Below are 24,563 nucleotides of genomic sequence, written 5' to 3'. Positions count from 1 at the left end.
GAGGACGATGTATTGTAGCCATGTCTGGTTCTTTAACATAACGTTGGGGACGATGTATTGTAGCCATGTCTGGTTCATTGTCTCATGTCAATCAAACCCCGAAGTCGAGAGGCGCTGTGTGCTAATGACTCAATTGGGCAGTTCTGCTATCTGTAAAGAAACGTGCGGGCTGTGGGTTGATTCTGCTGCTATGATTGGATGCGGCTGTGATTTGATTGATTTGGGTGCTGCCATTTCCCGTGTTCCCGTGTTTTGTGGGCATGTGGGCATGACTGAAATCTTAATCCAACCCAATGAAAACAGCGACATCTTCGAATCGTTAAATCTCACAAAATACTGTTTTTGGAAAATACTAATATTATGTCTAAATGTATCTTACTTTTAAAAAACATTGTTCGTTTTAGGACTACAGATGTTTCTGACTATTATCTTTAAAAAAAAAATGTTTTAACTGGGCAAGTCAGTTAAGAACAAATTCTTATTTAGAGCCTACCTCGGATGACACTGGGCCAATTTTGCGCCACCCGTGACTGGACCCCCAATCATGGTCAGATGTGGTGCAGCCTGGATTTGAACTGGGTACTGCAGTGACATCTCTTGCACTGAGATGCAGTGTCTTAGACCACTGCGCCATTCGGGAGCCTATTGACGCCACATAGGCCATTTTCAACCAGAGAAGTAGTCTTTTTTTGGTTCAGCCGCCCTTTATGTATCTCATAAGAATGTAGATATTTACTGTGATTGAATGCGAATAAAAAATTATAATAATTGGTTTCAGCCCAAGGGAACTATGTAATGTTTACAAGGAATTTAGCACTGATTTCCTTCAATAGAAGCGACAAACTGGCCTTGATACAAGAATAATGATGAGTTAATGGACCATACTGTCACTGCTCTCTATTTTGTGTTTAACATTCAGCTAGGTGTTCCACGTAACTTTTGACTTGTATTTTATTGATCCATGCCATTTGCAGAAACTGAAGAAATGCTGAATAGTCCGAACATGCAACCAAGACAGTGGCTTTGCAGTTTCTGGATGTCCAGAAAAAGAATTTTAAGTCAATATTTATGCTCTTAAATGGGTTTATTCTTGGGTTGAAACACTGGCACAATAAAGAGTTGGAAAATGGTCCCATACGGTGCTGTGTATAGCTTAGTATGTTGTTTTAATCTTAGACCACCTCTGCATTACATCATGTCTGCATGCTGGTCCTCCAGGCAGAGAGGGGGTAAGCGAGGCCACCAAACCCAGCCAAGGGAACTCGGGAATGGGATCAGAATGTGTCGATGTCTGGGGTTTGTGGTGAAGAGTGGAGACACAGGGACTGCTGGTTCTCTGAGGCAGCTTAGGTTGAGTGGGGCTGGAGCTTCTGAGGAGCGGGAGGGCCAGGGATGGCTGGATGGAGGGGTGGCTAGAGAGGAGGGCCAGGGATGGCTGGGATGGGAGGTAGGAAGAGAGGAGGGCCAGGGATGGCTGGGATGGGAGGTAGGAAGAGAGGAGGGCCAGGGATGGCTGGGATGGGGGGTAGGTAGAGAGGAGGGCTAGGGATGGCTAGGATGGGGGTAGGTAGAGAGAAGGGCCAGGGATGGCTGGGATGGGGGATAGGAAGAGAGAAGGGCCAGGGATGGCTAGGATGGGGGTAGGTAGAGAGAACGGCCAGGGATGGCTGGGATGGGGGATAGGAAGAGAGAAGGGCCAGGGATGGCTAGGATGGGGTGGGTAGAGAGAACGGCCAGGGATGGCTGGGATGGGGGATAGGAAGAGAGAAGGGCCAGGGATGGCTAGGATGGGGTGGGTAGAGAGAAGGGCCAGGGATGGCTAGGATGGGGTGGGTAGAGAGGAGGGCCAGGGATGGCTAGGATGGGGTGGGTAGAGAGAAGGGCCAGGGATGGCTGGGATGGGGGATAGGAAGAGAGAAGGGCCAGGGATGGCTAGGATGGGGTGGGTAGAGAGAACGGCCAGGGATGGCTGGGATGGGGGATAGGAAGAGAGAAGGGCCAGGGATGGCTAGGATGGGGTGGGTAGAGAGAACGGCCAGGGATGGCTGGGATGGGGGATAGGAAGAGAGAAGGGCCAGGGATGGCTAGGATGGGGTGGGTAGAGAGGAGGGCCAGGGATGGCTAGGATGGGGGGGGTGGGTAGAGAGGAGGGTCAGGGATGGCTAGGATGGGGGGGAAGAGAGAAGGGCCAGGGATGGGGGTAGGAAGAGAGATGGGCCAGGTATGGCTAGGATGGGGGGGGGGGGGTAGAGAGTAGGTAGGGCTGGGGATGGGGGGTAGGACGAGAGTAGGGCTGGGAATGGGGGAGGTAGAGAGTAGGGCTGGGGATGGGGGGGTAGGAAGAGAGTAGGGCCAGAGATGGCTAGGATGGGGGGGAGAGAGTAGGGCTGGGGATGGGGGGGTAGGAAGAGAGTAGGGCTGGGGGTAGGTAGAGAGGGCTGGGATGGGGGTGTAGGTAGAGAGAAGGGCTGGGGCTATGGATTGCATTTGTCTATTCAGCATGAGAAAGGCTACAACGCAGATCAATGGCACTGGATGGGGAGGGGAATTCAACACTACAGAAATATTTAATGGGAACATTTTGCTTAGAGTCGATGAAAAACACCAGGGGCCGGTTTCCCGGACACAGATTAAGCATTGTCCTGGACTAAAAATCAATGTTCATGTCCACAAAGTGAAGGCTAGTCTTAACATCTTCTAGCGTGACACAAGCAAAGGCTGGGGAATGCATTTGGAAACTGTGGTGTCATTTATGTTGTGGAACAATACATGACTCATTTTGTCAGCCTTGAAGATCCAATGCAGCCGTTATTATACAGTAAATTATTTCTGGGTAACAATGGAGTACCTTACTGTGACCGTTTTGAATTCAAAATGGTCAAAAAGAAAGGAGAAAAAAAGCTTTTTATCAAAGAGCAATTTCTCAAGCAAGAATTGTGCTACGTTCTTAGAAATTCAAATCAAATCAAATGTTATTGGTCACATACACATGGTTATCAAATGTTAATGTGAGTGTAGCGAAATGCTTGTGCTACGTTCTTAGAAATTACGGTGCCATTTGGGACATTTCTATCACCTATCACTTTAACCCCACCCCTCAGCTACTCTCAGTCCATCCCACCTATCACCTTAACCCCACCCCTCAGCTACTCTCAGTCCATCCCACCTATCACCTTAACCCCACCCCTCAGCTACTCTCAGTCCATCCCACCTATCACCTTAACCCCACCCCTCAGCTACTCTCAGTCCATCCCACCTATCACCTTAACCCCACCCCTCAGCTACTCTCAGTCCATCCCACCTATCACCTTAACCCCACCCCTCAGCTACTCTCAGTCCATCCCACCTATCACCTTAACCCCACCCCTCAGCTACTCTCAGTCCATCCGAATCACCTTAACCCCACCCCTCAGCTACTCTCAGTCCATCCCACCTATCACTTTCACTTCCTGACACATTGGTGTGGCTGGCGTCCAGGTTAAGCGAGCAGTGCGGCTTGGCAGGCTTGTGTTTTGGAGGATGCATGGATCTCGTGAAAAAGGGGTAAAAGTACAACAACAACAAAAACATTCTGTTTGTGGCAAGAATTTTGTGTAATAATTTAAATTGAGAAACTTTTGAATCAAGCGTTGTTTTGTATATCATTTCATAAACCATGTGCCATGGAAAAGGCATATCGAAAATCTTGTTCCAACTATTTTGCAACCTGTATGGCACGGGGTCAACATTTTGGCCCTCAATTAAAACTGATATATTTTTATTTATTTATTTTGGTCTTTAATAAAAGGGCAAACAAACAAGTTTCCTACCTTCTCCCCCTTCCACTTGCCTCCTCCATTTTTACGTTAATTCTGCAATCAGTTGGTTGTAATTTTGAATAAAGCAAACATTTCATATATGTTTGGTAACTGCACATGTGACATAACTCCACCTTTCCTATTCATAATATCATTAACAAAGATAATTCATTTTATTTTTTATTTTTTTATAAATATATATTTTTTTAATCAATTAGTATATTTGAATTAAACAACATAATAATAAAAAAAAATTGTTCTTTCTTTTCTAGAGAATAAAACTGGAATTGCAACCAGCTTTGTATGGCTTGTTTTAGAAAAGACAATATTTTGAAAAAGGTTCCATTTTCAATTAGCTGAAAGTGAGAGGTTTTAATCTGGATAAAAGGAAAAAGACCACACTTTCTCCCACCTGCTGACAGATCTAAAAATGATTTGACTGCTAAAATGTGCAGTATTCTTTCCGGTGGGCTCAATCCCCCCCCAACACCCTACAGTGAAGCGAGGTATGAGGCATGGATTACCGTCAGCAATTTACTCTTATTAAATCCCCTATGGCTCTAGGTTTAGGGCTCAAAATATCTGCCTTGTAGCACTGTTCACATGTAAAGGTAATTTCCGATTGAGCCGACATTTGCAGCGTTTACCTTGAATGTAGTCTCCACGACCGCTGGAACATTGCCTTTATTTGCCAATCGCACAATAAAGCGGATTTTCAGCACTACGGTTTTAATTTAGGCCTTAGTTACACCACACCACACCGAGGTGTGTAGGCTGAGCCACACATGGGGTGTATCGATGGCTCTCAAACATATCCCGTCAACTGAATTGGCTCCATTTCCTCCCAAACTATCAAACAGCTATGGGAGCAGTGGGCTATGGGAAATGAGAGCGGATGCAGGCTTCAATGCCCAAAAGGCCTATGGGGTGGCTTAAAGTGAGGAGATTTATTCTTTCAGTAAAAGGGAAAGAAAGAGGTGGAAACGAAAGCAGCTTTAATCGCCGTACATATCCACAGGTGGCGAGGAGGAGAGATGAGATGGTATAGTGTGTGTGTGTGTGTCAGATACAGTAAGCCCTGTAATAACAATCCCCACTAAGTAGATCACCCCGGCCGTCCTACAATCTAAGCTAGTTGCCCTCAATCTCACACAAATTATTAAGGAACCTACCAGGTACAACCCTAAATCCGTAAATTCACCTCTGCTGTTTTCAACCAGGATCTCAGCGGTCACTGCCTCATTGCCTGCGTCCGTTATGGGTCCACGGTCAAACCACCCCTCATCACTGTCAAACGCTCCCTAAAACACTTCTGCGAGCAGGCCTTTCTAATCGACCTGGCCCGGGTATCCTGGAAGGATATTGACCTCATCGCGTCAGTAGAGGATGCCTGGTTGTTCTTTAAAAGTAATTTCCTCACCATCATAAATAAGCATGCCCCTTTCAAAAAATGTTGAACTAAGAACAGATACAGCCCTTGGTTCACTCCAGACTTGACTGCCCTTGACCAGCACAAAAACATCCTGTGGCGTACTGCACTAGCATCGAATAGTCCCCGCGATATGCAGCTTTTCAGGGAAGTCAGGAACCAATATACACAGTCAGTTAGGAAAGCATAGGCTAGCTTTTTCAAACATAAATTTGCATCCTGCAGCACTAATTCCAAAAAGTTTTGGGACACTGTAAAGTCCATGGAGAATAAGAGCACCACCTCCCAGCTGCCCACTACACTGAGGCTAGGAAACACTGTCACCACCGATAAATCCACAATAATCAAGAATTTCAATAAGCATTTCTCTACGGCTGGCCATGCTTTCCATCTGGCTACCCCAACCCCGGCCAACAGCTCTGCACCCCCCGCAGCAACTGGCCCAAGCCCCCCCCCCCCCCCCCCCCCCCCCACACTTCTCCTTCACCCAAATCCAGACAGCTGATGTTCTGATAGAGCTGCAAAATCTGGATCCCTACAAATCAGCTGGGCTAGACAATCTGGACCCTCTGTTCCTAAAATTATCTGCCGCCACTGTTACAACCCCTATTACTAGTCTGTTCAACCTCTCTTTCGTATCGTCTGAGATTCCTAAAGATTGGAAAGCGGCCGCGGTCATCCCTCTCTTCAAAGGGGGAGACACTCTAGACCCAAACTGCTACAGACCTATATCTATCCTACCCTGCCTTTCTAAGGTCTTCAAAAGCAAAGTGAACAAACAGATCACCGACCATTTCGAATCCCACCGTACCTTCTCCGCTATGGAATCCGGTTTCCGAGCAGGTCATGGGTGCACCTCAGCCACACTCAAGGTCCTAAACGATATCATAACCGCCATCGATAAAAGACAGTACTGTGCAGCCATCTTCATCGACCTTGCTAAGGCTTTCGACTCTGTTAATCACTGTATTCTTATCGGCAGACTCAACAGCCTTGGTTTCTCAAATGACTGCCTTGCCTGGTTCACTAACTACTTCTCAGATAGAGTTCAGTGTGTCAAATCGGAGGGCCTGTTGTCTGGACCTCTGGCAGTCTCTATGGGGGTGCCACAGGGTTCAATTCTCGGGCTGACTCTTTTCTCTGAATATATCAATGATGTCGCTCTTGCTGCGGGTGATTCTTTGATCCACCTCTACACAGACGACACCATTCTGTATACATCTGGCCCTTCTTTGGACACTGTGTTGACAAACCTCCAAACGAACTTCAATGCCATAAAACACTCCTTTCATGGCCTACAACTGCTCTTAAATGCTAGTAAAATGAAATGCATGCTCTTCAACCGATCGCTGCCCGCACCCGCCCGCCCGTCTAGCATCACTACTCTGTATGGTTCTGACTTAGAATATGGGGACAACTATAAATACCTAGGTGTCTGGCTAGACTGGAAACTCTCCTTCCAGACTCATATTAAGCATCTCCAATCCAAAATCAAATCTAAAATCGGCTTCCTATTTTGCAACAAAGCCTCCTTCACTCATGCTGCCAAACATACCCTCGTAAAACTGACTATCCTACCGATCCTTGACTGCGGCGATGTCATTTACAAAATAGCCTCCAACACTCTACTCATCAAATTGGATGCAGTCTATCACAGTGCCATCCATTTTGTCACCAAAGCCCCATATACTACCCACCACTGCGACCTGTATGCTCTCGTTGGCTGGTCCTCACTACATATTCGTCGCCAAACCCACTGGCTCCAGGTCATCTATAAGTCTTTGCTAGGTAAAGCTCCGCCTATCTCAGCTCACTGGTCACCATAGCAATACCCACCCGGATCACGCGCTCCAGCAGGCATATTTCACTGGTCACCCCCAAAGCCAACACCTCTTTAGGCTGCCTTTCCTTCCAGTTCTCTGCAGCCAATGACTGGAATGAATTGCAAAAATCACTGAAGTTGGAGACTTATATCTCCCTCACTAACTTTAAGCATCAGCTGTCAGAGCAGCCTACCGATCGCTGCAGCTGTACACAGCCCATCTGTAAATAGGCCATCCAACCAACTACCTACCTCATCCCCATATTTGTTTTTCTGCTCTTTTGCACAGTAGTATTTCTACTTGCACATCCTCATCTGCACATCTATCCCTCCAGTGTTAATTGCTAAATTGTAATTACTTCGCCACTATGGCCTATTTATTGCCTTACCTCCTTACTTCATTTGCACCCACTGTATACATATTTTCTATTGTGTTATTGACTGTACGTTTGTTTATCCTATGTGCAACTCTGTGTTGTTGTTTTTGTTGCACTGCTTTGCTTTATCTTGTCCAGGTCGCAGTTGTAAATGAGAACTTGTTCTCAACTGGCCTACCTGTTTAAATAAAGGTGAAATATATATTGTTTTAATTAGATGAGATGGTTCCATAATGATAACATTAGATGGCACATTCCTCACTCGCCAGATGCACAATTAAGGGCCAGGCCGGGCCAGATGACCAATTAAAGGGCCAGGTGTGCAATTAAAGAGGAATTACGACCAGAAATCAAAATGTGTTAATTTTCTTCCAGACCAAAAACAAAAAAAGGTATTCTGATGTGATTTAAGCATTGACATCAACTCAGAACATTCAATTTTGTTGTTTCTATATAACAAAAAAATTAGGGGGAGAGTGTAAAACAAAAATATAAAACATAATTTGGGAAAATATAAAAATAAGATTTTTGGGGGGTGAAAAAAAAGCACAGATTTTATAGCCCCCCCCCCCCCCCCCCCCTTAGAGTTGTTTATTAACCATTATTTTACCAGGTATATTGACAGAAACATAGTGCACTACTTTCTCTTGGACACTAAGGACCTGGGGATGAGTTGACAAAATAGTGCACTACGTTCTCTTGGACACTAAGGACCAGGGAAGAGTTGACAACATAGTGCACTACTTTCTCTTGGACACTAAGGACCAGGGAAGAGTTGACAACATAGTGCACTACTTTCTCTTGCACACTAAGGACCAGGGGAAGAGTTGCAGGGGAGAAGTGAAGAATGTTCTTATTTGGAAGCGAAACATACTAGAAAAGGTTGGAGTCCATGGGCTAGGATATGCTAAGATAGGCTAGGATATGCTAAGATAGGCTAGGATATGCTAAGATAGGATTGGATATGCTAAGATAGGATTGGATATGCTAAGATAGGCTAGGATATGCTAAGATAGGCTAGGATATGCTAAGATAGGATAAGATGCAATACCATACTTTGGTCCATTATTTATCTTAGGTTGACAGTAACAAGAAGACACAATCTCAGGAAACCCACTAAACCAGTATATACATTATATTACTTTTACAGTGTGACTCCAATTAATTGAAAATGAATAAATCTAAAAACACTGTGCTTGCCATTTTATTAATGCCAAAAGGATATTTTGAACTTCAAAATAACCTCTGCAAAAACAACAATTGTGTTTGTGCCAACTAATGATGTCCTTTGAAGCAGGAAACGTTCCCCAACACATATCTGGAAATCCAGACCTACACACAGAACATCATTATCATAATCACATTGTGTGACATGACAGAGGTCAGAGGTTGACCTGAGGGCAGTGGTGGGGTGATGATTAATAAGATACCTGGTCGATTGGTTCCAATTTGCTTGGTTGAATCGAGTGTTCCTTTTCTTCAGCTATGTTACCATGGTGACCAGGATGACACCTTGTTGACCCTGACATTGACCCCTGGGGGTCCCAGCAGTCACTATATGGGTGACAGGGACAACTAAAGAAAACACTCAAATACACAAATTACATTACCGCACTAAATACAAGACCAAAACCACTGAACAACTACTCCTTATTACCTTCTGCAGATGGGGGTGATGCTTGGCCTTGATAGGGGCATGTTTGTAAAGGAGTTCTGAATCTCAACTGCTGGTTGACAGGGTCATGGTTGACAGGGACATGAATGACAGGGACATGGTTAACATGGACATGGTAATAGGAACATGGTTAACAGGGACATGGTTAACATGGACATGGTAATAGGGACATGGTTGACAGGGACATGAATGGCAGGGACATGAATGGCAGGGACATGGTTAACAGGGACATGGTTAACAGGGACATGGTTAACAGGGACATGGTTAACAGGGACATGGTTGACAGGGACATGATAATAGGAACATTGTTGACAGGAACATGGTTGACAGGAACATGGTTTACAGGGACATGATTGACAGGGACATGAATGGCAGGGACATGGTTTACAGGGACATGATAATAGGAACATGGTTGACAGGGACATGAATGGCAGGGACATGGTTTACAGGGACATGGTAATAGGAACATGGTTGACAGGGTCATGGTTGACAGGGACATGGTTAACATGGACATGGTAATAGGAACATGGTTGACAGGGACATGAATGGCAGGGACATGGTTAACATGGACATGGTAATAGGAACATGGTTGACAGGAACATGGTTGACAGGGTCATGGTTGACAGGGACATGGTTGACAGGAACATGGTTGACAGGAACATGGTTGACAGGGTCATGGTTTACAGGGACATGGTTTACAGGGACATGGTTGACAGGAACATGGTTGACAGGAACATGGTTGACAGGAACATGGTTGACAGGGACATGGTTGACAGGAACATGGTTGACAGGAACATGGTTGACAGGAACATGGTTGACAGGAACATGGTTGACACTGTTACTTTTACTTTGACTCTTTGAAATGGCATTTCCTATATCTGTCAATTTCTGTGTCCTTGTCAGGAAGTGACTCGGATGCAGAAAGGAAACCTCATGTTCTTGCAGGTCTTCGGGGGCCCATTGGATGGAGGAGCCATAATCTTACATGACTTTACTGAAACAGCGCAGTTAGTGTTCTGATTTGAAGCACCTCTCTTGGTTCTGTTTCCTGGGAAACACACTGTCCAATTCTAAACTCTTACAAACAGATTAGATTTTGTTTTGGTAACATTACAATTATCTCCAAGGATATTACTGTAGGTTTAGAAAAATAACAGGCTAGAGGAGTTGAATCGAAACTTTGATATCGCAGGCTGTCAGCGGCGCTCTCCGTGGTGTTCGCTAGATCCTCGCTAGATTTATTGTCTCAACGGGGCAACTGTTGATCAATACTCCCTTTCCCTTATTTGTTGCTTTCCAAACAACATTTTAAGTGACTTATAATATCACAATGTACAGTATAATGTTCTTATAATGGAAATTCTCTATGCGTTATGCTGTTATAATCTAAATTGCTGCCCTTAAATAAATAAATATATAAGTGTATTCCAAATAGTGGCGTCAGGAAGGTCCTTTTGGATTTTTATTCAGAAAAATTAAAACGATTACAACCTCTCTCCGTCTATCAACTGATTATTTCACCTGTCCATAGGTGTACTTTTCCCCCTATCATAACACCCTGGGCTACCTATCCCCACCCTATCATAACACCCTGGGCTACCTATCCCCACCCTATCATAATAATCTGGGCTACCTATCCCCACCCTATCATAACACCCTGGGCTACCTATCCCCACCCTATCATAACACCCTGGGCTACCTATCCCCACCCTATCATAACACCCTGGGCTACCTATCCCCACCCTATCATAACACCCTGGGCTACCTATCCCCACCCTATCATAACACCCTGGGCTACCTATCCCCACCCTATCATAACACCCTGGGCTACCTATCCCCACCCTATCATAACACCCTGCGCTACCTATCCCCACCCTATCATAACACCCTGGGCTACCTATCCCCACCCTATCATAACACCCTGGGCTACCTATCCCCACCCTATCATAACACCCTGGGCTACCTATCCCCACCCTATCATAACACCCTGGGCTACCTATCCCCACCCTATCATAACACCCTGGGCTACCTATCCCCACCCTATCATAACACCCTGGGCTACCTATCCCCACCCTATCATTACACTCTGGGCTACCTATCCCCACCCTATCGTAACACCTTGGGCTACCTATCCCCACCCTATCATAACACCCTGGGCTACCTATCCCCACCCTATCATAACACCCTGGGCTACCTATCCCCACCCTATCATAACAATCTGGGCTACCTATCCCCACCCTATCATAACACCCTGGGCTACCTATCCCCACCCTATGATAATAATCTGGGCTACCTATCCCCACCCTATCATAACACCCTGGGCTACCTATCCCCACCCTATCATAACACCCTGGGCTACCTATCCCCACCCTATCATAACACCCTGGGCTACCTATCCCCACCCTATCATAACACCCTGGGCTACCTATCCCCACCCTATCATAACAATCTGGGCTACCTATCCCCACCCTATCGTAACACCTTGGGCTACCTATCCCCACCCTATCATAACACCCTGGGCTACCTATCCCCACCCTATCATAATACCCTGGGCTACCTATCCCCACCCTATCATAACAATCTGGGCTACCTATCCCCACCCTATCGTAACACCCTGGGCTACCTATCCCCACCCTATCGTAATTCCTTGGGCTACCTAGCCCCACCCTATCATAACACCCTGGGCTACCTATCCCCACCCCATCTTAACAAAGTGTCTGTCACAGGGTTCATTACTGTGTGCTTGGTTAGACTTAAAGATTGACAGTAATGAAAAACTAGTGTGAAAGGTTAAGAGGTTGTAATCAGATTACATTTACAGTCCGAGGTTCCTAGCTCTAGTAGCACCAGCAAGTCAATCCGTATGAGGAGTCAAAATAGTATAAACAGTATTTTTAACAAATACAACACAAATATCATCCCATACCCTTTTGCCCATTTTATTACATGGTCACATCATCCATATCTGTTTCTGACATTCCTCATCCTCATGACATGAATCCTCTGTTGGACAGAGGAGACATTTTTATTACTGTCAAGCTCTGCTAGATTGCAGAGAAGGAATCGATTGCCAACAGGCAGTCAAATTTATGGTTAGGAGTTGAAGGAGATTGTTTCCCTATCACAAGGCACCACAGCAATATTGCAGACTGTTAATTTCCTCTCCTTTCTACAGCTCTTCAAGTGCTTTCTCATCTCCTCTTGTCTCGTTCCTTTCAGATTTTTCACCTTTATTTAACCAGGTAGGCAAGTTGAGAACAAGTTCTCATTTACGACCTGGCCAAGATAAAGCAAAGCAGTTTGACACATACAACAACACAGAGTTACACATGGAGTAAAACAAACATACAGTCAATAATATAGTAGAAAAATAAGTCTATATACAAAGTGAGCAAATGAGGTGAGATAAGGGAGGTAAAGGCAAAAAAGGCCATGGTGGTGAAGTAAATACAATATAGCAAGTAAAACACTGGAATGGTAGATTTGCAGTGGAAGAAAGTGCAAAGTAGAAATAGAAATAATGGGGTGCAAAGGAGCAGTAGGGGAAGTAGGGGAAGAGGTAGTTGTTTGGCTTAAATTAAAGATGGGCTATGTACAGGTGCAGTAATTTGTGAGCTGCTCTGACAGCTGGTGCTTAAAGCTAGTGAGGGAGATAAGTGTTTCCAGTTTTAGAGATTTTTGTAGTTCGTTCCAGTCATTGGCAGCAGAGAACTGGAAGGAGAGGCGGCCGAAGGAGGACTTGGCTTTGGGGGTGACCAGAGAGATATACCTGCTGGAGCACGTGCTACAGGTGGGTGTTGCTATGGTGACCAGATGGGGCCTGTCCTTAGTTTGCAATGGGGTTTTGATAACTGAACAGCAGTAACAGTGAGTGCACGTCCATAAATAACAGTTTATCATACAAGATACTAATAACATCATATTAAAAACAACTAATCAAGTCGTAATCATATGTATTGGTCAGCTGGTACTTTATTAGAAATACCATAATATGGTCAGTACTATACTGTATACTTATTCAACATTCTTACCAGGCATCTGTGCTTCTTCTTGTTTTATATGCCTTTTGTTTCAAGGTCATCTCAGGCCAGAGTGGTGGAAAACAGGTTTTAAAACTGTGTGATAGAGTAATCAAGATGTCCTGAGTCACTTCCTGGCTCTATCAGTGGCACTTCCTGGTTCTATTAGTGCCTTGTGACTCGACACAGCCCAGTTCTCTGACCTCATTCGGGGCCCCGAGACTGTCTGTGTTTCATTACCTTGCTAGCCAATGGTGTTCTGACTGGGTCACCCTGCTCTCTCAGTCTTACCGTGCCCCAATGCATTCTCCTGAGTAGAAGCCCAGGTTGAGCTGTGGATTACTTCCTTAGTGGAATGGTGGTCTTTTAATAACTGGGGTTAATCTTGTTACACGTGGTTGTGAACTTCCCTTAGACTTACGTCTGGTACCCGCTTTGTCCTGCTCATCTCAGTCCTCCGGACACACACAGACACTTACATTTGAATGAACGGTGTAGAGCTGCCAGCTTCCATTCCATGTCAGTAGTCTCTAAATCAACAGAACATGGCCTTGGCTCTCTCTTTTTCCACCTCTCTGCACATTGGGTTGACTTGTGCTTTCTAGGAAGCGTTTCTGCTCTACTACAGTGGCATATAGCAAGGCAGGAGGTGAGAGAGAGAGTTTACAGGGGTAAAGACAGAGAGACAGGGGAGTCAAAAGGTCATCCAAAGGGCTACATAGAGAGAATCCAGTGAACATTGTACAGTTGAAGTCGGAAGTTTACATACACCTTAGCCAAATACATTTAAACTCTGTTTTTCACAATTCCTTACATTTAATCCTAGTAACAATTCCCTGTCTTAGGTCAGTTAGGATCACCACTTTATTTTAAGAATGTGAAATGTCAGAATAATAGTATAGAGAATGATTTATTTTAGCTTTTATTTCTTTCATCACATTCCCAGTGGGTCAGAAGTTTATATACACTCAATTAGTATTTGGTAGCATTGCCTTTAAATTGTTTAACTTGGGTCAAACCTTTCGGTTAGCCTTCCACAAGCTTCCCACAATAAGTTGGGTGCATGTCGGCCCATTCCTCCTGACAGAGCTGGTGTAACTGAGTCAGGTTTGTAGGCCTCCTTGCTCGCACACGCTTTTTCACTTCTGCCCTCAAATTTTCTTTGGGATTGAGGTCAGGGCTTTGTGATGGCCACTCCAATACCTTGACTTTGTTGTCCTTAAGCCATTTTGCCACAACTTTGGAAGTGTGCTTGGGGTCATTGTCCATTTGGAAGACCCATTTACGACCAAGCTTTAACTTCCTGAATGATGTCTTGAGATGTTGCTTCAATATATCCACATAATTTTCCCTCTTCATAATGCCATCTATTTTGTGAAGTGCACCAGTCCCTTCTGCAGCAAAGCACCCCCACAACATGTTGCTGCCACCTCCAAACATAACGATGGTCATAATGGCCAAACAGTTCTATTTTTGTTTCATCAGACCGGAGGTCATTTCTCCAAAAAGTACGATCTTTGTCCCCATGTGCAGGTGCAAACCGTAGTCTGGCTTTTTTATGGCGGTTTTGGAGCAGTGGCTTCTTCCTTGCTGAGCGGCCTTTCAAGTTATGTCGATATAGGACTCGTTTCTTTGGATATAGATACTTTTGTACATGTTTCCTCCAGCATCTTCACAAGGTCCTTTGGGGTTGTTCTGTGATTGATTTGAACTTTGCGCACCAAAGTATGTTAATCTCTAGGAGACAGAACGCGTCTCCTTCCTGAGCGGTATGACAGCTGTGTGGTCCCATGGTGTTTATACTTGCGTACTATTGTTTGTACAGATGAACGTGGTACCTTCAGGCGTTTGACAATTACTCCCAAGGATGAACCAGACTTGTGGAGGTCTACAATTTTTTTTCTGAGGTATTGGCTGATTTCTTTTGATTTTCCCATGATGTCAAGCAAAGAGGCACTGGGGTTGAAGGTAGGCCTTGAAATACATCCACAGGTACACCTCCAATTGACTCAAATGATGTCAATAAGCCTATCATAAGCTTCTAAAGCCATGACATCATTTTGTGGAATTTTCCAAGCTGTTTAAAGGCACAGTCAACTTAGTGTATGTAAACTTCTGACCCACTGGAATTGTGATACAGTCAATTAAAAGTGAAATAATCTGTCTGTAAACAATTGTTGGAAAAATGTATTGTGTCATGCACAAAGTAGATGTCCTAACCGACTTGCCAAAACTATAGTTTGTTAACAGGACATTTGTGGAGTGGTTGAAAAACGAGTTTTAATGACACCAACCTGTGTATGTAAACTGTATATAAGCTAAAAATGGACTGACAAACTATGAGTATTAGACTTGTGCTGATAAATTATAGGTTGAGCTCCAAATGGCACCTGATTCCCTACAGGTTCTGTCTAGAACTTTAAAGGCTTATTCAGCTGTCCCCATTGGAGAACCATTCGAATAACCTTTTTTTGGTTCCATGTAGAACCCTTTCCACTGAGGGTTCTACATGGAATCCAAAAGGGTTCTACCTGGAATCAAAAGGGTTCTACCTGGAATCAAAAGGGTTATACCTGGAAACAAGAAGGGTTCTGCCATGGGGACAGCTGAAGAACCATTTTGGAACCCTTTTTTCTAAGGGGGTACATAATGCTACACGGTGTAGGGAATAGGGTGCCATTTGAGATGCAGATAAATACTCAATGTGCCCTAGCTACGGTAACCGCTGTACATCCTATCTGCTGCACCTGCAATGCTAATCCAATAGCAGTAAAATGTCATCATGGTGGACTGACTGTCCCTTAATCCCACTGAGTTAACCTCACCAGTCATCATGGTGGAATGACAGTTCCTTAACCCCACTGAGTTACCCTCACCAGTCAGCATGGTGGAATGACAGTTCCTTAATCCCACTGAGTTACACTTATCAGTCATCACGATGGACTGACTGTCCCTTAATCCCACTGAGTTACCCTCACCAATCATCATGGTGGACTGTCCCTTAATCCTACTGAGTTATCCTCACCAGTCATCATGGTGGACTGACTGTCCCTTAATTCCACTGAGTTACCCTCACCAGTCATCATGCGCTGCCCCCCCGAGCCTCCCGCACTGGTGGCGCGCCTTAATCCCACTGAGTTACCATCATCAGTCATCGTGGTGGACTGACTGTCCCTTAGCCCACTGAGTTACACTCACCAGTCTTCATGATGGACTGACTGTCCCTTAATCCCACTGAGTTACACTCACCAGTCATCATGATGGACTGACTGTCCCTTAATCCCACTGAGTTACACTCACCAGTCATCATGATGGACTGTCCCTTAATCCCACTGAGTTACACTCACCAGTCATCATGATGGACTGTCCCTTAATCCCACTGAGTTACACTCACCAGTCATCATGATGGACTGTCCCTTAATCCCACTGAGTTACACTCACCAGTCATCATGATGGACTGTCCCTTAATCCCACTGAGTTACACTCACGCGACGTCCATCCCACTGAGTCCCCGCCGAGGCTGTCCCTTAATCCCACTGAGTTACACTCACCAGTCATCATGGTGGACTGACTGTCCCTTGATCCCACTGAGTTACATTCACCAGTCATCATGATGGACTGACTGTCCCTTAATCCCACTGAGTTACATTCACCAGTCATCATGGTGGACTGACTGTCCCTTGATCCCACTGAGTTACATTCACCAGTCATCATGATGGACTGTCCCTTAATCCCACTGAGTTACATTCACCAGTCATAATTTTCCACCAGAGATGTGTTTCCATCAAATTGACTTGATGCAGATTTTTTTAAATTAAATTTAAAATCTGTGCGTGATGACTTAGTGCACAATAAAAATACCTTTTGCGGTTTATTTCCCACGTACCGAATTAAAAAATATAAATGAAATGGGTTTCCATCTCATTCTCACCTCTACTTATTTTTTCACACAAAATAAATTGCGTTATATATCTGGTATGAAATTATTATGGGCAAATTTGTTTTTATTTGTCAAACGGCAGCCAAGCATCGATGATCATGTCACCAGAATAAGACCATCGATATTTATTGGAAAGGAGCATCAAGCTCATCACCTGTGCACTTTCACCACCTCTGTGAAGTTCATCATAGTTTTTTTAATCTGTAGCCTAGGAAACTGCATGGTTTCCCAACGAGTCGTAGTCGGAGGACAGCACAACATGTCATTGCGTGACTCAAAGTTCACTTCGATATGATAGTTATTACAGTATCAATATTTGCACATAAAAGCATTTCGCATAATTAATTTTACCGACACAAAAATATCCCACTTTGTCTAGTGTGTTTTGTTTAGTCGACATTTGGAAAGTTTACCGAAATAATGTCTGTTTCCATTTGGCCTGTCATGGCATTTTGTATTCAACATGTATTTTACTGGCATAAAAAGGTTGGATGGAAACCTGGTTATAGAGTCATATTCAGACAAGTTGCCGGGGTCTTATTTTGTTGGTCTACAGTCGTGGCCAAAAGTTTTGAGAATGACACAAATATTAATTTTCACAAAGTTTGCTGCTTCAGTGTCTTTAGATATTTTTGTCAGATGTTACTTTGGAATACTGAAGTATAATTACAAGCATTTCATAAGTGTCAAAGGCTTTTATTGACAATTACATGAAGTTGATGCAAAGAGTCAATATTTGCAGTGTTGACCCTTATTTTTCAAGACCTCTGCAATCCGCCATGGCATGCTGTCAATTAACTTCTGGGCCACATCCTGACTGATGGCAGCCCATTCTTGCATAATCAATGCTTGGAGTTTGTCAAAATGTTGGGATTTTTGTTTGTCCACCCGCCTCTTGAGGGTTGACCACAAGTTCTCAATGGGATTAAGGTCTGGGGAGTTTCCTGGCCATGGACCCAAAATATTGATGTTTTGTTCCCCGAGCCACTTAGTTATCACTTTTGCCTTATGGCAAGGTGCTCCATCATGCTGGAAAGGGCATTGTTCGTCACCAAACTGTTCCTGGATGGTTGGGAGAAGTTGCTCTCGGAGGATGTGTTGGTACCATTCTTTATTCATGGCTGTGTTCTTAGGCAAAATTGTGAGTGAGCCCACTCCCTTGGCTGAGAAGCAACCCCACACATGAATGGTGTCAGGGTGCTTTACTGTTGGCATGACACAGGACTGATGGTAGCGCTCACCTTGTCTTCTCCGGACAAGCTTTTTTCTGGATGCCCCAAACAATCGGAAAGGGGATTCATCAGAGAAAATGACTTTACCCCAGTCCTCAGCAGTCCAACCCCTGTACCTTTTGCAGAATATCAGTCTGTCCCTGATGTTTTCCTGGAGATAAGTGGCTTCTTTGCTGCCCTTCTTCACACCAGGCCATCCTCCAAAAGTCTTCGCCTCACTGTGCGTGCAGATGGACTCACACCTGCCTGCTGCCATTCCTGAGCAAGCTCTGTACTGGTGGTGCCCCGATCCCGCAGCTGAATCAACTTTAGGAGACGGTCCTGGCGCTTGCTGGACTTTCTTGGGCGCCCTGAAGCCTTCTTCACAACAATTTAACTGCTCTCCTTGAAGTTCTTGATGATCCGATAAATGATTGATTTAGGTGCAATCTTACTGGCAGCAATATCTTTGCCTGTGAAGCCCTTTTTTGTGCCAAGCAATGATGACGACACGTGTTTCCTTGCAGCTAAACATGGTTGACAGAGGAAGAACAATGATTCCAAGCACCACCCTCCTTTTGAAGCTTCCAGTCTGTTATTCGAACTCAATCAGCATGACAGTGTGATCTCCAGCCTTGTGAGTGTTGACGAGAGAATCACTGACATGATGTCAGCTGGTCTTTTTGTGGCCGGGCTGAAATGCAGTGGAAATGTTTTTTTGGAGGATTCAGTTCATTTGCATGGCAAAGAGGGACTTTGCAATTAATTGCAATTCATCTGATCACTCTTCATTTGACTGTTTTCATTCTGGTGTATATGCAAATTGCCATCATACAAACTGAGGCAGCAGACTTTGTGAAAATGAATATATGTTGAGGTGTTGCTTTGGTGACAAAGATATGTAACATTTCAGATTGGAGACTCCGACAGCTCTTGGGCACAGCTGGTTATGAATCCAAGTGATTTTATAATGTCTTGAGTCAGCAGGTGAGAGGGTGTGAATATCTTGCTAATTGGCAATTGTGGAGCATGCTTTATCAGTTGTTTACATTTCTGTAGTCGCTTTTAATCTTTCTCCTTGGTGTTAATTCAATACAACATGAACGTCTACTAGATCCAACAGTGTAGAACCCAATTTAACTTTTTATTTAACTTTTATTTAATTAGGCAAGTCAGTTAAGAACACATTCTTATTTACAATGACGACCTACACTGGTCACACCCGGATGATGCTGGGCCAATTGTGCGCCGGCCATATGGGCCTCCCAATCACGGCCGGTTGGGAAACAGGTGACTTCATACAGGTGTAGAACCTCATGAATCACTATTGACTTCATACAGGTGTAGAACCTCATGAATCACTATTGACTTCATATGGGTGTAGAACCTCATGAATCACTATTGACTTCATACGGGTGTAGAACCTCATGAATCACTATTGACTTCATACGGGTGTAGAACCTCATGAATCACTATTGACTTCATACAGGTGTAGAACCTCATGAATCACTATTGACTTCATACGGGTGTAGAACCTCATGAATCACTATTGACTTCATACGGGTGTAGAACCTCATGAATTACTATGAATGAAAAACAACAATCATGAATACCAATAGAGAATCCAAAACCCAGAAATAAAAAGTGGCTTCAGTCATCTGGCGTAAGAGTGCAATATCTCCTAAATGGTATCCTGGTGGGCCAAACAGATCCCAATCCTGGGTTTACTGGGGCTAAACAGAACCCAACCCTGTGTTTACAGGCGGCCAAACAGAACCCAACTCTGGGTTTACAGGAGGCCAAACAGAACCCAACTCTGGGTTTACTGGGGCTAAACAGAACCCAACCCTGTGTTTACAGGCGGCCAAACAGAACCCAACCCTGTGTTTACGGGCGGCCAAACAGAACCCAACTCTGGGTTTACAGGAGGCCAAACAGAACCCAACTCTGGGTTTACAGGAGGCCAAACAGAACCCAACCTTGGGTTTACAGAGGGACTAACAGAACCCAAACCTGGGTTTACAGGGGGCCAAACAGAACCCAACCCTGGGTTTACAGGGGGCCAAACAGAACCCAACCCTGGGTTTACAGGGGGCCAAACAGAACCCAACCCTGGGTTTACAGGGGGCCAAACAGAACCCAACCCTGGGTTTACAGGGGGGTGCACCAGGCCTGAACAGATAACAGGACACAGAGAATCCATGGAAGGAATTTTTACTTTGAACATTCACACTTTACATTACAAAGAGATAGCGCCGGCAGGAACGTCTGACAAGAAATTGAAATGAGACTGCAAACATTACTAGAATGACAATTTTATCGTATCACTTTCCTTTTGAAACCGCTTTTCAGAAAAGCGTGTCTGTGTGTGTGTGTCTGTGTGTTACCAGACAAGGTCTTAAAAGAGCAGTGCTGAACAGTGAAGTGTAACATACCTAGTGAGATATAGGTATATTGCAGTGATACATTTGGTGTTGTTGAAGTTGCCCCAAGACACTGATCTCGGGTCAGTTTTACTGACCCACTAATGGTTAAGGTGAGGAATGGAAGCTGATCCAAGATCTGTACCCTCAGAATTACACCAGTGCCACGTCCGACTCTGTAGCTGGCAATCTCTGTCAGCATTCCAAACCGTCTGCAATCCTCAATCAGTCTTGCTGCATAAATTTGATTGAATGCCACATCATTTACATAGCAGTCGGGCATCAGACAGCGATATCATATTGATGCGGTTAATGACATGATAAACACTTGTCTAGGCGTTTGGGAGATTTGGTGCACGACTGCAATGTCTGATGCTGTAGTTGATATCTCAGCTATACCGGCAGACAGAGGGAGTGACAATGGAAATGAAGGGGCGTGGTTTCACACACACACACCATACTTCAATGGGCTGTGATGATCAGAGCAGCTGTTGCCTTGTGTCCCAATAACAACCATAGTGTGGAGGAGCGAGAGGGGGGAGAGAGAGAGAGAGAATGATGTGGGGAGAGGAGGGAGAGAGGTGGGGAGAGGAGGGAGAGAGGTGAAGAGAGGAAGTAGGTGGAGAGAGTAGGGAGAGAGAGAAAAGAGCTGTTAAATTCTACAACCACCTAAAAGGAAGTGATTCCCAAACCTTCCATAACAAAGCCATCACCTACAGAGAGATGAACCTGGAGAAAAGTCCCCTAAGCAAGCTGGTCCTGGGGCTCTGTTCACAAACACAAACAGACCCCACAGAGCCCCAGGACAGCAACACAATTAGACCCAACCAAATCATGAGAAAACAAAAAGATAATTACTTGACACATTGGAAAGAATTCACAACAAAACTTAGCAAACTAGAATGTTATTTGGCCCTAAACAGAGAGTACACAGTGGTAGAATACTTGACCACTGTGACTGACCCAAACTTAAGGAAATCTTTAACTATGTACAGACTCAGTGAGCATAGCCTTGCTATTGAGAAAGGCTGCCGTAGGCAGACCTGACTCTCAAGAGAGGATAGGCTATGTGCACACTGCCCAAAAAATGGGGTGGAAACTGAGCTGCACTTCCTAACCTCACATATTTCCCTTAGATTACACAGATCCACAAAGAATTTGTAAACAAACCCAATTTTGATAAACTCCCATATCTACTGGGTGAAATACCACAGTGTGCCATCACAGCAGCAAGATTTGTGACCTGTTGCCACAAGAAAAGGGAAACCAGTGAAGAACAAACACCATTGTAAATACAACCCATATTTATGTTTATTTTTTTCCCCTTTTGTACTTTAACTATTTGCACATTGTTACAACACTGTATATATACATAATATGGCATCTGAAATGTCTCTATTCTTTTGGAACTTCTGTGAGTGTAATGTTTACTATTCATTTTTATTGTTCATTTCACTTTTGTTTATTATCTATTTCACTTGCTTTGGCAATGTTAACATGTGTTTCCCATGCAAATAAAGCCCATTGAATTGAATGGAGAGAGGTGGGAAGAGGAGGGAGAGAGAGAGGTGGGAAGAGAAGGGAGAGAGAGAGGTGGGAGATGAGGGAGGAAGGTGGGGAGAGGGGGGAGAGAGGTGGGGATAGTGGGAGAGAGAGATGTGGGAGAGAGAGAGAGGAGGGAGAGAGGTGGGGAGAGGAGGGAGAGAGAGAAAGAGGTGAGGAGAGGAGGGAGAGAGAGAAAGAGGTGGAGAGAGAGATGGGGAGAGGAGGGAGAGAGACAGGGGTGGGAGAGGAGGGAGAGAGGTGGGGAGAGGAGAGAGAGAGGTGGGAAGATGAGGGAGAGAGAGATAGGGGTGGGAGAGGAGGGGGAGAGAGAAAGAGGTTGGGAGAGGGGGGAGAGAGAGGTGGGGAGAAGAGGGAGAGAGAGAGAGGTTAGAGAGGAGGGAGAGAGAGAAGTGTGGAGAGGTGGGAGAAAGAGAGAGAGGTGGGGAGTGAGAGAGAGAGAGGGTGGGGAGAGAGGTGGGGAGAGGAGGGGGAGAGAGAGAGGAGGGAGAGAGGTGGGGAGAGAAGAGAGAGAGGTGGGAAGATGAGGGAGAGAGAGAGATAGGGGTGGGAGAGGAGGGGGAGAGAGAAGTGGGGAGAGGAGGGAGAAAGTTAGAGATAAATGGGGAGAGGAGGGAGAGAGAGAAAGAGGTGGGGAGAGGAGGGAGAGAGAGGTGGGAGAGGAGACGAGAGAGAGGTTAGAGAGGAGGGAGAAAGAGAGAGGTGGGGAGAGAGGGTGGGGAGAGGAGAGAGAGAGGTGGGGAGAGGAGAGGGAGAGAGAAAGAGGTGGGGAGAGGAGGGAGTGAGAGACAGGGGTGGGGAGAGGAGAGAGAGGGGTGGTGAGAGGAGGGAGAGAGAGACAGGGATGGTGAGAGGAGGGAGAGAGAGACAGGGGTGGTGAGAGGAGGGAGAGACAGGGGTGGGGAGAGGAGGGAGAGGGGTGGTGAGAGGAGGGAGAGAGAGACAGGGGTGGTGAGAGGAGGGAGAGAGAGACAGGGGTGGGGAGAGGAGGGAGAGGGGTGGTGAGAGGAGGGAGAGAGAGAGAAGTGGAGAGAATGAGAACACTAACCTCCTTATTTGCTATTTAAAGAATCTAAGCAGCGCCAGCATTACCAGCTGGCTGGGAGTGTTAGAAAGGCAGTAAATAGCTGTGATGTTTGTAAAGGGAGCGAGAAAGAGGCTTGTGTGTGTGTGAATAGATGCAGTACCAGTCCCATTGCACCAAACAGCTGCCTGATGTAGTCTCCTATCTGAAATAAAACATGCATGCACACGCGCGCACATTGTTACCCTGTTTGGATTTGCTATGTCATTAGATTGTTGTTTTCATGCCTTGCTGGGCAAGATAGCCTATTTGCTGCATGCTTCTTCTCCATATGAACCTATTCACCCCAAAGGCAATATTATTATCTGCGTCATCATACTTCTATTTGTATCAGATTTCTTCCAAATGATGAGCTGTTATGTTAAGAAACCTGTCTGGTTACTGTTAAAACATTTCCATTGTCAGATTCGCCAGAATGTTCGTTTAGTCTTGAGTTCAGGCGGTGAGTTACCGCTGGTGCAATGTGAGTCGCATAGCGCCCCTCCCTGGCCTGAACCATAGGCGGCTGGCTGCCTGACGACGTTGCCGCATCCCGTCCCGCTTGGCCACAGGTCTGCATTCGTATCCAAATCTGCCAATCTTCTCTCCAGTCCCTCCCTCCCTCTCTTCCCTCCCCCTTCTCCTTCTCCTTCTCCTCCTCCTCCTCCGCCCGCAGACCACCAACAATGCTCTCCAGTTTCTAGACACACGACTCTCCGGTAAAGTGGCTCTGCATCGTTTTATCATACCTCAGTGCTCTGCATCGGTAACGGTATGTATGTCTATAACAAGTTATCTTGGCTAAACGGTTTAACAGAAAATATACGGAATGATTACCCTAGCCTATAGGTTTTGACTTTTCTGTGATTTAGTTAGTTTTCATTTAATTGATCACTGGTAGACTGCTTGCCGACGTGTACGGTACGGATAGACTCGTAGGGTGGTGACTGTCTCCTCTCCCGTTATCTATCCTCAGATGACCGCATTTCATTTCAATGTATTTCATCAGGAACTTTATGAACGCATTTTTAAACGACACCTCCGAGTTAACCATCCGTATGCTATTTCCATTTACAGTTTGACTACACATTTAATTCATATGATTTCAATATAATATTTACCGTGACAGTAATTTGTTGAAAACTTGCCAAAGACAGTCTTAAGTCATTAAATCATCAGACTCATTTAAACCTACCTTGACATATGGGACAGCAGTACAGGCTACTGTACGTTCAGGTGACGGA

The 24,563-nt window shown here is 45.1% G+C and overlaps 1 protein-coding gene across 2 annotated transcripts in view; it reads left to right on the top strand.

The window, feature by feature from the left end:
- LOC106584644 (microtubule-associated protein 1B-like) overlaps positions 1-24,563 on the top strand; it is an 83,938-nt gene that overhangs the window by 19,225 nt on the left and 40,150 nt on the right. Inside the window, exon 1 of one of the 2 annotated variants that reach the window (XM_014170130.3) lies at positions 23,867-24,091. The exons of the other annotated variant lie outside the window; for it this stretch is intronic. The gene's annotated coding sequence lies outside the window, so the exon portion shown is untranslated. Of the gene's footprint in view, positions 1-23,866; positions 24,092-24,563 lie in introns of those variants that run through there. 2 annotated transcript variants of the gene reach the window in all.

The sequence above is a fragment of the Salmo salar genome, chromosome 23 (assembly GCF_965601325.2).
Source record: "Salmo salar chromosome 23, fSalSal1, whole genome shotgun sequence".
NCBI lineage: Eukaryota > Metazoa > Chordata > Actinopteri > Salmoniformes > Salmonidae > Salmo > Salmo salar.
This window is presented reverse-complemented; position numbering and strand designations above follow the sequence as displayed.